Source organism: Hemitrygon akajei, chromosome 2, assembly GCF_048418815.1.
Source record: "Hemitrygon akajei chromosome 2, sHemAka1.3, whole genome shotgun sequence".
NCBI lineage: Eukaryota > Metazoa > Chordata > Chondrichthyes > Myliobatiformes > Dasyatidae > Hemitrygon > Hemitrygon akajei.
Genome location: NC_133125.1, coordinates 88,969,828 through 88,987,544, shown reverse-complemented (window position 1 = coordinate 88,987,544; position 17,717 = coordinate 88,969,828).

Here is a 17,717-nt window from a genome sequence, read left to right as displayed (position 1 = left end):
TAAAGGTAGCTCACATGATTTGTACTCCATCTATCAGCCTACGCATCCATACTCCTCTTCACCAGCGCCTGATGGCTGCAGTGCACCAATTTAACAAATTCTGCAGTTACTCATCCTCATGAATGATCTCACACTCTCACATCTAAATTAGATTAAGAAAAGGCATGCCTTTAGTCATGGTTATCAGCAGATCTTTCACCTTGCTTAAGAAATCTCTGTTTACCAAGAAAGCAACATTTTCTGCACTTCTTGAAGTCCCTAATTCTGTCCCACCGAATATAACATGTGTTTCATTCTAAAGTATCCTCAGCCTTAACAATGCCTTTCTCTTCATCAATGCCAGCTTCTTAAGAAAAGTGCAATTAATGTGAGGCAAATTGCACTTTTCAGCATCATACTTTTGGATGTTTGTTTCTTTTTCAATTGCCTCTCTACCACTCTAAATTAACTGTTCTTGCACTGCGAGTTTATAAGTAGAAATTGGTGTAGGTGATACATCATGTAAAAACTTGCATGTTTCAATTTACTTCCTTATTTCCTAAAATGTTCCTCTTTTCTACGAACTTTCGTAACATTTCAATACAGACATTTACAGTATATATTTAAATATAATGAATAAAACTTATAAAAGCATGACAGATTAAACATATCACCGAACATTATTTGCATAAGTAGTTAAAGGAAAATTGGTTCAATGTACTTGAAAGGAATTGTTGACTTGGGACTGTTCAAGTCGTCTAGCACTAAATATATATGAGTTTAAATTTGATAGTTAAGTTCACTGGATAAAGTTCAAAGTGACTTTATTGTCAAAGTATATGTCACCATATACAACCCTAAGATGTTTTGAGTTTCTTAAATGATTTTGGAGCTGCATTCATCCAGACAAGTGGAATGTACTTCATCAGATTTCAGACTGGTGCCTTTACGACGGTGAAAAGGCGCATAGGTTTTGGAATTTTTCTTTTGATTTGACATGATGCACAATGTTTTGCAGATTAGCTGAAAAAATCCGACTTAAATATATTTTAAATTTAGAAAATGAAGAGTAAAATGTGAAAATAGTTGTGAGGGCTGAATAGATTTTCAAGGCACTGTAGTCTAAGAAAGTCACATCAGATATGTAATTCTGTAATGGAGAGAATATTCAGTGAACAAGGACTACATATTGTGAATCCTTACAATTCAGCTACTGGTAATTGAATATTGTACTCTTTATAGCTGAGAAAGTAACCTTGCCATTAAAAAATTCAGGTTATGAGCTGAAGATAAATAAATAAGTTGCAAACTCAACTGCTGAAGATGTAAATTATTCACGCAGGATATGAGGAAATTTTTCTCCCTGCTACAACGGAATGATATATGAGCATTGTGAGAATAAACCGGGCTCTTTATAAGATTTGTACGGCAGTTAGTGAACTGGAATGCCACAATAACTTGCTGATAAATAGACTGCCACAGAGGTCACTAATACTATGTACCACAAGCTAATGTAAAAATCACAGAGTTTGGTGACTAATTTATCTCCTGTATTACAGTACAAACAAGTCCAAGACTTTCATGCTCCAATCTTTATTTATCATTAAACTGGTCCATGACAATTTGGGAAGAAGGAGGCTGCTAAACGTATGACTTTGACATCAGTTTCAAGCTGCTTGCTGTCATACACAGAAATTTGTCTGAAGCACAAGCTTTGAACTAGCTGACATTTTATTAATATTTTGACTGTTTTAAAACCAAATGCACAATAATTTTCTTCACTAATTCCCGGTGTGTCAGCATGTATAATCCTAACTCTTTGAAATGGTTGAAGAATAGTGTTCAACTATATTGAAATCCAAATTCAACAATATGCAACATTTTATTGCTGGATGAATAGAGAGAGAATATGCATTTGAAAAGGCACTAAGTAATAGACCAGGTAGCAAACTGATATGGTGTTAGGCCTCCGTTAGACCATGGATTTGCACCTTGGAAAGTTCCCAGGGCGCAAGCCTGGGCAGGGTTTTGTTTAATGGAAGACCGGCAGTTGCCCAAACTGCAAGTCTCCCCTCTCCACGTCACCAATGTTGTCCAAGGGAAGGGCATTAGGACCCAGACAGCTTGGCACCGGTGTCGTCGTAGAGCGATGTGTGGTTAAGTGCCTCGCTCAAGGACACACACGCAGCCTCAGCCAAGGCTCGAACTAGTGACCTTCAGATAACTGGACGAACGCCTTAACCACTTGGCCATGTGCCAACAGCTACTAGCTACATGGATATATAACAGGCTTTAGGACAGAAAGCAGGAGGACAATGCTTTTTATTCACAGTAGAATTTGCATCTTTGATACCATTGCTTATTTAAATATATGTTAATTATCTAGAGGTGGATATTCTGTAGAACCTACAATCAGATGACAGCAAGCTTAGGACTGGCATCAGCAATGAAGAAGCTAGTAGCGTGCCTCAGATAGACAGAGGCTGAGCAATGAGGCGAGGGCAAAGGGAAGCCTTATGCTGAATGTAGACTAAGGGTAATGGTGAAAGATTAATTTGGTTTGGAGGAACGTATCATTATCTTAATGAGGCTGCGGAGAAATAGTGTGACGTAGGATGTACATATGCATGCCTTTGAAGATAGCACAATTATTTGAGAAGAAGGCTGAGAAAAGAAGTGGGTCTATTATATAAGTAGACCCATCAAGTATAACAAGACAGTCAGGCTAAACCTTCACAGAATACACTTGTTAAACCCCAGTCTGGGCACCATAATTTAGAAAGGCTCGCAAGTAAGTATGAAGACTGAAGAGGCTTGCTAAAATAAGACCAGTGATGGAACCCTTCAATTATGTGGAGAAATCAAAATTATTCACCGAAGGGCAAAGAAAGTTCAGGAAAGGTTTGATGGAGGTGTTTAACATCTTGAAATATTTTACAATGCACTTTATTACCTAAGCCAATTGCTCCTATTGGGACTTAGGCCACTGATAGCAGCTCACCAGAGTCCTCCACCTTGGGCCTGTCTTTCAAGTTGTCCCCAGGTAGCTCATCTTCGAAGATCCTTCCTCTACCCCCAGCAATGAGATCTTTCAAGCTTCTATTGGCGTTTTTATAGCTCTGGGTTTTTACAGGATGGCCCTATGCCCTACCCTCTTCTTTCACAATTGAGTTAGGGAATGTCCATGGCAGAGTTTTACAATGTAAGCAAGAAGAAATTGTTTCCACCACCAGAAGAGTTAATAACCACAGGACCTGAAGAATGATCAAAATAGATCATGAGAAAGAACAAAAGAAAAGAAAATTTACATCGCAACTTGTTCTGAAACAATGATGGAACCTGATTTAAAAACAATTCTCAAAGTGGAATTACAGGAGTATTTGGAATGAAGAGTATTGCAGAGCTTTCGTAGAAATGGCAGTTTGAGAAAGAACAGCAGTTTGCAAGTAACTGGATGATTCATAAAAATTATACAGAAACATGGTAGATTAAATGACTCCCATTTTACATGTCTATGAAAATGCCTTTCAGTTTTTAAAACATACAAATGTAATATTTCAAGTATTTATGGGAAAATTACCATAAACCATGTTTAATAAAATATTTAAATCTACAGAAAAATACTTCATTCTCAGTAATTTGGGATTCTTGAATCCTTCCATTTTTCACAATGAACGTGGAACAAATATCTAATTTTATTTCCCTACAGCATACAGCTGCATCTAAAGATTAAAATTTAAACCATGCCATATTTAGCAATGAAAAAAAGTATTGCAGGAGGTAAATGTGCAAAAGTAAGAGTTTCTTCAATTGTGTGAGGTTGTTAAGTGATCTAACTGAAAGGCAAAACACTGCACAATCATTTCAGTATTCCTGCAGCACAAAGATGTGCAGGTTGGCAAGTGAATTGTAAATTGACCATAGTGTCTAAATGAGTGATATAAGTGTAGGGAAGTGTACAGTCATACACTTTGGTAAAAGGAATTAAGGTGTAGACCATTTTCTAAATCGGTAGAAAATTCAGAAATCATAGGTGCAAAGGGTACGTACACAACGCTGGAAGAACTCAGCAGGCCAGGTAGCATCCGTGAGAAAAGAGTAGCCAACGTTTTGGGCTGAGACCCTTCATCAGGAATGGAGGGGAAGAGAGGGCTGAAGCCCAGTAATAGAGATAGGGGGTAAGGCCTAGAGGCACCAGGTGGAAAACCAATCAGAGGAAAGATAAAGGGGGGAGGGGGAGGGGATAAGCATGAAAGAACTGTAGAGATAAAGAATCAGAAAGTTGAAAGGGGAGAGAGGCAGAGAGGGACCTGGGATAGGGGAAGGAGGAGGGGGAGGGAATTGGAGAATTCAATGTTCATACCACCAGGCTGGAGGCTACCCAGACAGTAGATGAGGTGTTGCTCCTCCAACCAAGTGCAAAGGGACTTGGGAGACCTTGTGCAGGATTCCCAAAAAGCTAACTTGCAGGTTGAGTCAATAGTAAGGAAGGCAAATGCAATGTTAACTTTCCTTTCAAGAGAACTAGGATATAAGAGCAAGCGTGTAATGCTGAAGCTTTATAATGCATTGGTCAGACTGCACTTAGAGTATTGTGAGCAGTTTTGGGTACCGTATCTAAGAAAGAATGGAGGGGCTCCAGAGGGGGTTCATGTGAATGATCTTGGAAATTGCAGAGTTAACGTATGAGAATCGTTTCATGGATCTGGGCCTGTACTCACTGGAGTTTAGAAGAATGAGGGGGGATTTCATTGGAACCTGTCCAATATTGAAAGACCTAGGAAGAGAGGAGGTGGGGAAGATGTTTCCTACAGTGGGTGAGTCTAGGAACAAAGGGCAGAGCCTCAGAATACAAGGACACCCATGAAGAAAGGAGAGGAGGAGGAATTTGTATAGACAGAGGGTGGCAAATCTGTGGAATTCATTGCCATGGACAGCAGGAGGGGCCAAATCAATGGCTATATTTAAAACGGATGTTGATTGTTAATAAGTATGTCAAAATTAATGTAGGAGAGAATTACATTGGGAAGGATAATAAATCAGCCATGATGGAATGGGGGATCAGGCTCAATGCGTCAAAGGTCCTAATTCCGATCCTATGTCTTGTGGTCTTAGAATCTGAAAGGGAGGGATTTAATAGGAACGTGAAGGAAATAGTGTCAGATTAGTGTAAATGGGTACCTGATGCTGACTCGGTGCTCAAAGACCTATTTCCACGCTTTTGTCTCTTTGATTCCGTGACTCCAACACTTCATACTTAACCAGGACCCATGCTAGTAGGCTAATGTTACTTAAGGTTGGGAGGCTCAGGATTAGCAGAGCTAGAGGTTTCTGAGGGGATCCATTGTGATGTTGGACGTTCAATGCGTAAGATTACAATCGGCTTTCTGGATTGCGTTCCTCAGGCTACACATTTAAAACTGTATATTCTCATGTTACCCCTGGTTTGTTTGCCTTTTGGCAACGTCTTCTGATTGTCATCTCTTTTCCTATATTGGAAATCCTTCAGGCTTTTGCTGAACTAGAACAGCACCTCATCATTTACTGCATGCTGAGCATCTCACCATCTGCAAATTTTGAAGTTGTGGCTGAGGCAAAATGTTTATAGTCAGTTCTCCTTGCTTGTTAAAAAAGCTTTCATGTAAAGAGAGATCACCTCTGCCTCTACTTCCTCAGCAGGCTAAAGAAGTCTGGCACATCCCTGTCAACCCTTGCCAATTTTTAGGGATACGCCATAGAAAGCACCCTTCCTCGATGCACCATGACTTGGTATGGCAACTGCTCTGCCCGCAGCCATAAGAAACAGCAGAGAGTTATGCACAAAAGCTCAGCTGATCACTGAAAGCAATCTCCCCTTCAGAGCCTCTGGCTGTATTTCTCGCTGCCTCAGTAAAATAGCTGGCATAATCCAAAACTCCACCCACCCTGAGCATTCTATTTTCTCCCTTCTCCCATCGGGTAGAAGATGCAAAAGCCTGAAGGCATTATACCACCAGGTTCAAGGGCAGCTTCTTGCCCACTATTATACACTATTGAATAATTCCCTGGTGTGATAAGGACTCCTGACCTCACGATCTACCTTGTGATCCCTTTAACTTTATTCTCAATCTGAACTGCACTTCCTCTATAGCTGTTACACTTCATTCTGTTATTGTTTTACCTTGTACTACCTCAATGTCCTGCGTAATCTGTTAACAGTACGCAAGATGTTTTTCACTGTACCTCGGGGCATGTCACAATTATAAAACAATTCCAACACCATTTCCAATGGAAATAAAATTTGAGATCAAAATAAAAAGTTGTCAAATAATAGTTATTTCTTCAGAAAAGAGTCCAAAGTCAAAGTAGATAACAAGTTGAATGACACGCAGCTTTGGAAATAAAACTTTGGCTTTTCATGCTGATTGTGAATGACTTTCAGTTACTTTACTTCTGTGGGCCAGTTTGCAAACTCTCAGAGGCATCACTGAATACTGCCCTATAAAGCTGAAAGTGGAGAAGTAGAGTGCCCCCCCATACCTCCGGGTAAATCCTACAATGGGATTAACTGCATATCTCAGTGATAGAGCAACAATATCAGTACTGGAACCAGAAAATTGTGTCACTGCCTGGAACACCAAGTGTGCATCCATTTACAATACATTGAAGAAAAATGTTTGTATCTATACAATGACTTTCATGGCCTAAGGATATTCCATAGTCCTTCACTGCCAATGAGATTGATTTGAAGCATAACCACTGACACTGTATTTTCTCACAGGAGTCTGATAAATAACCAGAGAATCTCCTTTTGGTGGTGCTGGTTATGACACTTTGTTTGTTCATCTTCATGTTGTGAGGAAGTACGATTTAATGCTGCTATGTTCACATATCTCACAACGACATAACCTCCAAAGCTTTTACTCTGCTTGTTCTTCAAACTCTATTGACTATCAGAAGTTAAAAGTAATGGACGTTATGCTGCCTGTAGTTTATGGATCATGTGTGCTACTGCCATAAATTTTCTTTGGCAAACTAAGTGTGATTATATAGACCACAGCTCAAGTGCCCTATATAAGAAGGGAATGGGATATTATAGCACCTTGTAATAAATAATATTTAAGAGAAATACCACAAGAAAGGTATTACCCTCTTTATGACTTATGAAGATTATCTACAAAGCAATCAATCATTCATATCTGGGAATCAATTCCAATGGAAGAGACTTTTTCTATCAATGTGGTAAAAGTATATCCCATGACACCAGGATGCAATGCCTCATGGTCCTAGTTTGCCGTTATACAAAAAGGAATAAATCACAAAAAAAGTATACAAGGATATAAAGCAAAGAATTTATTTAAAACATTAGATTTAGAACACCTTCGGAGAGAAAAGCAGTGGGGTGCTTAAGGGAGAGAACTGCAAACACAAGGCTTTGAGCTCTGAAGGAACAACCACTGATAGCGGAGCAAGTGAAATCAATGGCTGCTCAAGAGACCAACTGGAAGAAACATAGGTACCTCAGAAATTCAGGGCTGAGAGAAAGCATATGAACACAGAGGGGATAGGTCATTCAGTGATTTGTAAACAAGGGTAAGAATTTTTATATCAAAGAACTGGCTTAAACTGGCTTAAACCCATCAATCTAGACATGGGTGATCTTCAAATACCATTAGGTCAAAATAGGAAAACAGGAGGGTTTTTGGTGATCTTGCATTTGCTGGGGGTAGAAATATGGAGGCTACAAAGGAGTGTGTTGAATAGCAAACTCCCCAGTTGGCGATAAGATGGCTGTCCTGAGCTAGGTTGCTGCATTTGTCTTAGAATCAGAATCAGAATCAGAATCAGACTTTAATCGCCAAGTACCTATGCACATACAAGGAATTTACTTCTGGCAGATGTTGTCTCTCTGCTCATAACAATAATAATGATAAATATAAATGAAAATATAGATTATACATACAGGTAGTGCAATCCAAGTAATAGTTAGCCGACAGTTAACTGGCAGTTAACTGTTCAGCAAAGTGACCGCAGTAGGGAAAAAACTTCTCCAGTGCCTATTAGTCTTAGTCTGGAGGGATCTGAAGCGCCTACCAGACGGAAGCAGATCAAACAGTCCATGCACAGGATGGGAGGAGTCCTTTATGATGTTCCCCGCCCTCTTCTTCAACCTGGAAGAGTACAGGTCCACAATAGAGGGCAGGGAGGCTCCAATGATGTGCTCGGCAGTCCTCACTGTGCGCTGTAGTCTGGTTCTATCCTGCTTGGTGGCGGCTCCAAACCACACAATGATGGAGGTGCACAGGACAGACTCAATGACTACAGTGTAGAACTGCAGCAGCAATTCCTGAGGCAGACCGTATTTCCTCAAGAGCCGCAGGAAATACATCCGCTGCTGGGCCTTCTTATCTATTGTCAACTAAGGAAAGATAAAATAAACTCCTAACATACCCACTCTAAATAATTACTATTTGGAGATGTCCATTAACAGCAAACTGCTATGGATTCTGGATGAGCTCAGGTTTGGCATTAACTACCTTAAAGAGTTGATACAAGCAGCTATAATTCATGACAGGGTTCACAGATAAATAATGAAGGACAGTTGGCAATGTGAAGCCATGCTCACGTTAAATCAGGCTCTATCACTGAACCATGCTGTGGAATTTGGTGTTCGCAACAGCTGTACAGTGCCATACATAAACATTACTGTACCATATAGCCAACTGTATAATATGGGACTATTTTATATCATAGTAACGCATTATTGAGCATGCGCTATTGGGTGCGTATTGATCTGTATATCTGTGTTCAGTACGGTTTTAGTTAGTAAGGAACCCTGTTAACATAGCTCCAGTCTCCAGCGTTGTTATTAATGATATTGTTGTATAAACAGTCACAGACACAACAAATTGGCGACGAGGCTGATGAACCTGCATCGTATCGGAATGCTGTGTTTTAATTGATAACAGCACTTAGAAGAGGCAGAGTGAGGCCACGAGTCTGGAAAAGAAGCCGGAGTTCAGCTGGAGTCGGGATCATCGGGAGACCGAAAGACACAGTCAGAGCCGTAGCACGTCCAGGCGAGACCAGCCGGCGCTGTCCTCAGGGGCTGAGGGTTCACCTGCCCCAGAAGGGAGATTAAAAAACAGGAGCAACATATGCACCTAGCCAGAGTACACTCGCAACACTAGCAAAAAAAAGATCACGTTGAGTCAAAAAGAAAACAAGGGACCAAGGCTAAATTTACATAAAAAGGATAAACTAACATAACAAGGATGGCATTAATTGGAACCATTATGGCATTTGAGAGTAGCATTGAAGACTGGGCAACTTATATTGAAAGAATGGAGTTATATTGTGATGCCAGCTATGTTAATGATGAAAAGAAAGCCAGCGTCTTACTCAGTGTTATGGGTGCGAAAACATATGGGCTGCTACGGAGCTTGTTAACCTCCGAAAAGCCAGCTGACAAAATGTTCAAGCAAATAGTAGACACTCTCCAACAGCATTTAAACCCCAAACCATTGGTCATTGCTGAAAGATTTAAATTCCGTAAACGGAATCAGAGCAGAGATGAAAGCATTTCTGAATATTGTGCTGAATTGCACAAATTATCAGAACATTGTTAATTTGGAGCTAGTCTATCAGACACATTGAGGGATAGGTTAGTGTGTGGCATGCACTGTGAAACCACACAGAAGAAGCCCTGTGCGAAAAGACCTTACATTCGAGAAAGCTCTAAACATCTCAATATCATTAGAAACAGCTGCACTAAGTACCTCACAGAAACAACAAAAATCTCTGGAATATGCTACCAATAAAATGCCATTGCATAGAAATGAAGGAAAGAAATGTTACCATTGTGAGAACAGGTCACATGACCTTGATTTAAAGACAAAGAATGCCGAAACTGTGGCAAACAGGGCCACACTGGCAGAGTATACAAAGCTAGTAAACAGCAGGAAAAGGACAAAATACAGAGAAACAAAAAACCTCAGAGAGGAAAATACAACAATGTGCATAAAATGAAAGAAAACAATGCTGATGAAAACTATTCAGACAAATACGAATTGTCTTGTCTGCAATTTCACAGCATGAAAGAGACAGATGATCGAAGAATAATATGGATCACTCCACAAGAGGCAGATACAAGACTGAAATTGGAGTTGGATACAGGCTCAGCTTTAACAGTGATCTCTGTACACGACTATAAATGACTGTTTTCTCACATACTTCCGAAATGAACTGAACTATTGCTAAAGAGTTACACAGGTCAGAAAGTGCGTCCCAAAGGTAAAATTAAAGTGACAGTGACCTACGGAGACAAAACACAGCACCTGAACCTCTATGTACTGAAAAATGGAGGACCACTGTTGTTGGGACGTGACTGGCTCAAAAATCCAGTTGGATTGGCACCCCATCAGGGCACTAGATGTGTCAACAAAGGAGGGCAGCTCGGCAGGGAAGATGTCTGCAGCTGTCCTCTCAACCACTGACAACTATTACAACGACAGGGAGGAGCTATACAGCGTCGCCAGGGAGACAGATATTGCCAATAAGCAGGATGATGAAGACTACCTGGAAGTAAATGAGCAGATGTACCAGGAGAAACTGACATCTCTCAAAAGACAGCTACAACCATTACAGGGAGGCACTTTGCAGGAGTATCAGAAAAGGATGAAGAAACTAGATCAACAATACAAGCAAGGAATATGAAATGCAGATCTTTTTCTGCGAATGGAGACAGAAAAAGTGGAAAGGAATTATATTAAAGAGAAGAAAGAAGCTGAGAAAGCGCAGGAGCCCCCACCTCAGACCGGCCCGAGCCGCAACCACCTCACACAGCCTGTCAACACCATGGGCGAGACCGAGACAGAGCAGTAACCACCTGACACAGCCTGTCAACACCGTGAGCGAGACCGAGACAGAGCAGTAACCACCTCACACAGCCTGTCAACACCATGAGCGAGACCGAGATAGAGCAGTAACCACCTCACACAGCCTGTCCACACCGTGAGCGAAGCCGAGACAGAGCAGTAATCACCTCACACAGCCTGTCCACACCGTGAGTGAAGCCGAGACGGAGCAGTAACCACCTCACACAGCCTGTCAACACCGTGAGCGAGACCGAGACAGAGCAGTAACCACCTCACACAGCCTGTCCACACCGTGAGCGAAGCCGAGACAGAGCAGTAACCACCTCACACAGCCTGTCAACACCGTGAGCAAGACCGAGATAGAGCAGTAACCACCTCACACAGCCTGTCCACACCGTGAGCGAAGCCGAGACAGAGCAGTAACCACCTGACACAGCCTGTCAACACCATGAGCGAGACCGAGACAGAGCAGTAACCACCTCACACAGCCTGTCAACACCGTGAGCGAGACCGAGATAGAGCAGTAACCACCTCACACAGCCTGTCCACACCATGAGCGAAGCCGAGACAGAGCAGTAATCACCTCACACAGCCTGTCCACACCGTGAGTGAAGCCGAGACAGAGCAGTAATCACCTCACACAGCCTGTCCACACCCTGAGCGAGGCTGAGACAGAGCAGCAATCACCTCACACAGCCTGTCCACACTGTGAGCGAGACCGAGACAGAGCAGTAACCACCTGACACAGCCTGTCAACACCGTGAGCGAGACCGAGACAGAGCAGTAACCACCTCACACAGCCTGTCCACACCCTGAGCGAGACTGAGACAGAGCAGTAACCACCTCACACAGCCTGTCCACACCCTGAGCGAGGCTGAGACGGAGCAGTAACCACCTCACACAGCCTGTCAACACCGTGAGCGGGACCGAGACGGAGCAGAAACCACCTCACACAGACTGTCAACACCGTGAGCGAGACCGAGATAGAGCAGTAACCACCTCACACAGCCTGTCCACACCGTGAGCGAGACCGAGACGGAGCAGTAACCACCTCACACAGCCTGTCCACACCGTGAGCGAGACTGAGACGGAGCAGCAATCACCTCACACAGCCTGTCCACACCATGAGCAAGACCGAGACGGAGCAGTAACCACCTCACACAGCCTGTCCACACCGTGAGAGAGGCCGAGACGGAGCCGTAACCACCTCACACAGCCTGTCAACACCGTGAGTGAGACTGAGATAGAGCAGTAACCACCTCACACAGCCTGTCAACACCGTGAGCGAGACTGAGACGGAGCAGTAACCACCTCACACAGCCTGTCCACACCGTGAGCGAGGCCGAGACGGAGCAGTAACCACCTCACACAGCCTGTCAACACCATGAGCGAGGCCGAGACAGAGCAGCAACCACCTCACACAGCCTGTCCACACCGTGAGTGAAGCCGAGACCGAGCAGTAATCACCTCACACAGCCTGTCCACACCGTGAGCGAGACCGAGACGGAGCAGCAACCACCTCACACAGCCTGTCAACACCGTGAGTGAGACTGAGATAGAGCAGTAACCACCTCACACAGCCTGTCAACACCGTGAGCGAGACCGAGACGGAGCAGTAACCACCTCACACAGCCTGTCCACACCGTGAGCGAGGCCGAGACGGAGCAGTAACCACCTCACACAGCCTGTCAACACCATGAGCGAGGCTGAGACAGAGCAGCAACCACCTCACACAGCCTGTCCACACCGTGAGTGAAGCCGAGACAGAGCAGTAATCACCTCACACAGCCTGTCCACACCGTGAGCGAGACCGAGACGGAGCAGTAATCACCTCACACAGCCTGTCAACACCGTGAGTGAGACTGAGATAGAGCAGTAACCATCTCACACAGCCTGTCAACACCGTGAGCGAGACCGAGACGGAGCAGTAACCACCTCACACAGCCTGTCCACACCGTGAGCGAGGCCGAGACGGAGCAGTAACCACCTCACACAGCCTGTCAACACCATGAGCGAGGCCGAGACAGAGCAGCAACCACCTCACACAGCCTGTCCACACCGTGAGTGAAGCCGAGACAGAGCAGTAATCACCTCACACAGCCTGTCCACACCGTGAGCGAGACCGAGACGGAGCAGCAACCACCTCACACAGCCTGTCCACACCGTGAGCGAGGCCGAGACGGAGCAGTAACCACCTGACACAGCCTGTCCACACCGTGAGCGAGACCGAGACGGAGCAGCAACCACCTCACACAGCCTGTCAACACCGTGAGAGAGGCCGAGACGGAGCAGTAACCACCTGACACAGCCTGTCCACACTGTGAGCGAGGCCGAGACGGAGCAGCAACCACCTGACACAGCCTGTCAACACCATGAGCGAGGCCGAGACAGAGCAGCAACCACCTCACACAGCCTGTCAACACCGTGAGCAAGGCAGAGACGGAGCAGTAATCACCTCACACAGCCTGTCCACACCGTGAGCGAGGCCGAGACGGAGCAGTAACCACCTGACACAGCCTGTCCACACCGTGAGCGAGACCGAGACGGAGCAGCAACCACCTCACACAGCCTGTCAACACCGTGAGAGAGGCCGAGACGGAGCAGTAACCACCTGACACAGCCTGTCCACACTGTGAGCGAGGCCGAGACGGAGCAGCAACCACCTGACACAGCCTGTCAACACCATGAGCGAGGCCGAGACAGAGCAGCAACCACCTCACACAGCCTGTCAACACCGTGAGCAAGGCAGAGACGGAGCAGTAACCACCTCACACAGCCTGTCAACACCATGAGCGAGACCGAGACGGAGCAGTAACCACCTCACACAGCCTGTCAACACCATGAGCGAGGCCGAGACAGAGCAGTAACCACCTCACACAGCCTGTCCACACCCTGAGCGAGGCTGAGACGGAGCAGTAACCACCTCACACAGCCTGTCAACACCGTGAGCGAGACCAAGACGGAGCAGTAACCACCTGACACAGCCTGTCCACACCGTGAGCGAGGCCGAGACGGAGCAGTAACCACCTCACACAGCCTGTCCACACCATGAGCGAGGCCGAGACGGAGCAGCAACCACCTCACACAGCCTGTCCACACCATGAGCGAGGCCGAGACGGAGCAGCAACCACCTCACACAGCCTGTCCACACCGTGAGCGAGGCCGAGACGGAGCAGTAACCACCTGACACAGCCTGTCCACACCATGAGCGAGGCCGAGACAGAGCAGCAACCACCTCACACAGCCTGTCCACACCGTGAGCAAGGCCAAGACGGAGCAGCAATCACCTCACACAGCCTGTCCACACCGTGAGCGAGTCCGAGACGGAGCAGTAACCATCTCACACAGCCTGTCCACACCGTGAGCGAGACCGAGACGGAGCAGTAACCACCTCACACAGCCTGTCCACACCATGAGTGAGTCCGAGACGGAGCAGTAACCACCTCACACAGCCTGTCCACACCGTGAGCAAGGCCAAGACGGAGCAGCAATCACCTCACACAGCCTGTCCACACCCTGAGCGAGACCGAGACGGAGCAGTAACCACCTGACACAGCCTGTCCACACCATGAGCGAGGCCGAGACGGAGCAGTAACCACCTGACACAGCCTGTCCACACCCTGAGCGAGACCGAGACGGAGCAGTAACCACCTCACACAGCCTGTCAACACCGTGAGCGAGGCCGAGACGGAGCAGCAACAGCCAGACAAACCCAATTCCCCCGGGGGAAAGAAAGTCATTGCAAAAAAGGTTCTTGGAACAGTAAAGTGGTTAACGTACGAAATGGATATGATACAAAGGAAGATGTGTTTGTACATTTGACTGCTATAAAAAAGAATAACCCACGGAAATGCCTCCGCAGTGTTGGAGACAGTGAAACTGTGGAGTTCAACGCAGTGCAAGGTGAAAAGAGTGCAAATGTAACTGGTCCCGGAGGAGTTCCAGTCCAAAGAAGCCAATATGTCGTGGACAGAAGTGGTTATCATCACTGCAACCCTCGCCACCGAGGTCCACCACATAATTGCCAACAGAACATTGAAGGCGGAGAGAAAGGAGATGGATCAGAGACAGCAACAGATGGAGAAAACCAAAATTATCAAAATCAGCAAAGTCACCCTCCTTGCAGAAGACAGTGTTACCCACGTTACTTTGTTCATTGTTGCTATGGTCGCCGCCCACAATATAGCAACCAGCCTCAGGGAGAAATTACTGAGGGTGGTGAAATAAATGAAAACCAGGTTGCTGGGGAAGAAGGTAGACTTAACAGAAGACAAAATCCATTCCATTCAAACAGAACAGCTTTCACACAAGGTAAATCTTGAACCCATTTTTTCCTCCATTGAGAATCATATACTTAATCCTTTGCGGGAAAGTTTCTTTTGCATGTACATATTTTGAATGCTCAGCCAATGTGTCTTGTTTTTCACAGAGAAGTTGGGAAACAGCATCAAAACACAGGCGAATTCTGGCAACAAACTGTAAGGTTTCTATGGTTGTATTTTCACACTCGTGCTGAATGTGCATCTGAGGAAATTCTCCCTCTGGAGCCAGACAGAGAGCACTGCAGGTAATCTTTAATATCAGCAAAACTGTACTTTAACAGCAGCTTAAGAACAATGGAACAAACAACAGGATTTCGATCAACTGCTGCACCAAATGGTGGAAGATTACTGGTAAAGTAAAGATCTTTCTGTGAGTCATTGTATTGCCCCGACTTTTGAATAACGAGTAGAGATAGCAGATCACCAACCACTTCTTTTGCGGTGGCAAGTCATCTTTGAAGCAGACCATGGAAACTCCCTATGCTCAGAGGTCAACTTTTCATGACTTTTATATGGAAATCTGTATTAAAACTAACAAGTTTATTGACAGGCGTTACTCAGAGGGGCAGAGAAGACACCCTCCAAAAGACTTGAGTTATAATTATTATTATTATTAAGTTACTTTGTTATAATTTCATATTATTAAGTTACAAATTAAACAGTGGGTGGGTGCTTGTATATTAAGGGTACACATACAGTATTTGTTTAGCGTAAAAAAAGGTTCATACACTTTTTAAATAAAAGGGGAAGAGTGTACCATATAGACTATTGAATAGTATGGGACGATTTTACGTCGTTGTAACACGTCATTGAGCGTGTGCTATTGGGCGCACATTGATCTGTATATCTGTGTTCAATTCGGTTTCAGTTAGTAAGGAACCCTGTTAACGTAGCTCCAGTCTCCAGCGTTTTTATTAATGATATTGTTGTGTAAACGGCCATATACACAACAATTTCTATAAGTTACAATACAAAATGTAACAATAAATAAATAAATAAATGGTGCAAAAAGAAAGCAAAATGGAGAGGTGGTTCGTGGGCCATTCAGAAACATGATAGGTAAGCACTCATACTTGAGGTGTGCCTGCGTTGATTGTCAGAGAAAAAGATGCTATTTGCGATCCGTGCTGACTGCAGTTTCCCAAGGAGGACGTTAGAAGTACTTTAAACTCAATAAATCTGGACGGTAATATCTGTAGGGTGAACCAGGTTCCCATTGCATGAGTGGAGAAATGCAAATTAACCAGGTCATCAGTATTTAGGAAATGTGATTTCAGCTCAAATGGACCATGCAGTGACAAGCCTTCATGGTAGAGATCCAGTGTTTTTCAGCATAAAGAATAATTTATCATAAGACCATAAGACTAGAATTAGGCCATTCATAGGCTGCCCTGTTGGTAACTGTACTATTCCTCCACCATTTCATATGTGCATAAGTAGAAGGCATTACCCAGGGTGAGGAATCGAGTACATTGAAAGTGGATGTGAATAAGGTGTGACCCTTATGCATTCTCTGCTCAGAAGAACGTGCATGTTCAATTGTGGAGCATATTCAAGTCTTCAACTTTTGCCACCAAAAGGAATCAGGTGATGTGGCATAAGGGTGGATGAGGCCACCCTCAAGGTGCAGGAACAACACCTTATATCCTGTCTGGGTAGCCTCCTACCTGATGGCATGAATATCAATTTCTCCTTCTGATATAAAATGAAATTCTCCACCCCTAATCCCCTCTTTCTCTATTCCCCACTCTGAACTTTTATCTTTTCTCACCTGCCTATCACTACTCCTTGGGTTCCCTCCTCTTTCCCTTTCTCCTACGGTCCGCTCCCCTCTCCTATCAGATTCCTTGGCCTTGGCCTTTCCCACCCGCCTGACTTTACCTATCACCCTGCAGTAAACATCCTTCCCCTCCCCCTGCCCTTTTGTTCTAGCATCTTCCGCCTCCTTGCTCAGTCCTGAAGACGGGTCTCAACCCAAAACGTCGAGTGTTTATTCATTTCCATAGATGCCGCCTGACCTGCTGAGTTCCTGCAACATTTTGTGTGTGTTCCTTTGGAGTTCCAGCCTCTGTTTAAGTAACTACTATGACAGAACAGACAAAGTGGAGTAGGTCAGCTGGTCACAGGGGGATGAATATGACTTGTTTCCATTTCATTAGTTCTGATGTATTTCTTCTGTTAAACATTTTCTGAAGAAGCCTGGTGTGAATGTCATAAAGAATTTCAGTCTTTGCTGTAGAGCCAAGCAGAGTCCAGTCTTCTAATGACATTAATTCACTTCCATTCATAGACAAGCAATTGTATACTTTCCAGTAAGAGTTGCAGTTCTCAATTTATAATCCTAAAATCCGTGAGATCAGTTATTGCAAGTTCTCTCACAGCACAGGCTAAAATTAGGCAACAGCAGGACTTGTAATAGAAAATCTCAATCCAAACGGAACAGTCGATTAAGCAAACGAGGGAGCGGTGCAGCTGATTTACCTCAACTTCAGTTGTTATGTCAAAAAAATACATAAGTTATCTGAGAATGGAGATAATTACCACTGGCATGTTTTATAAT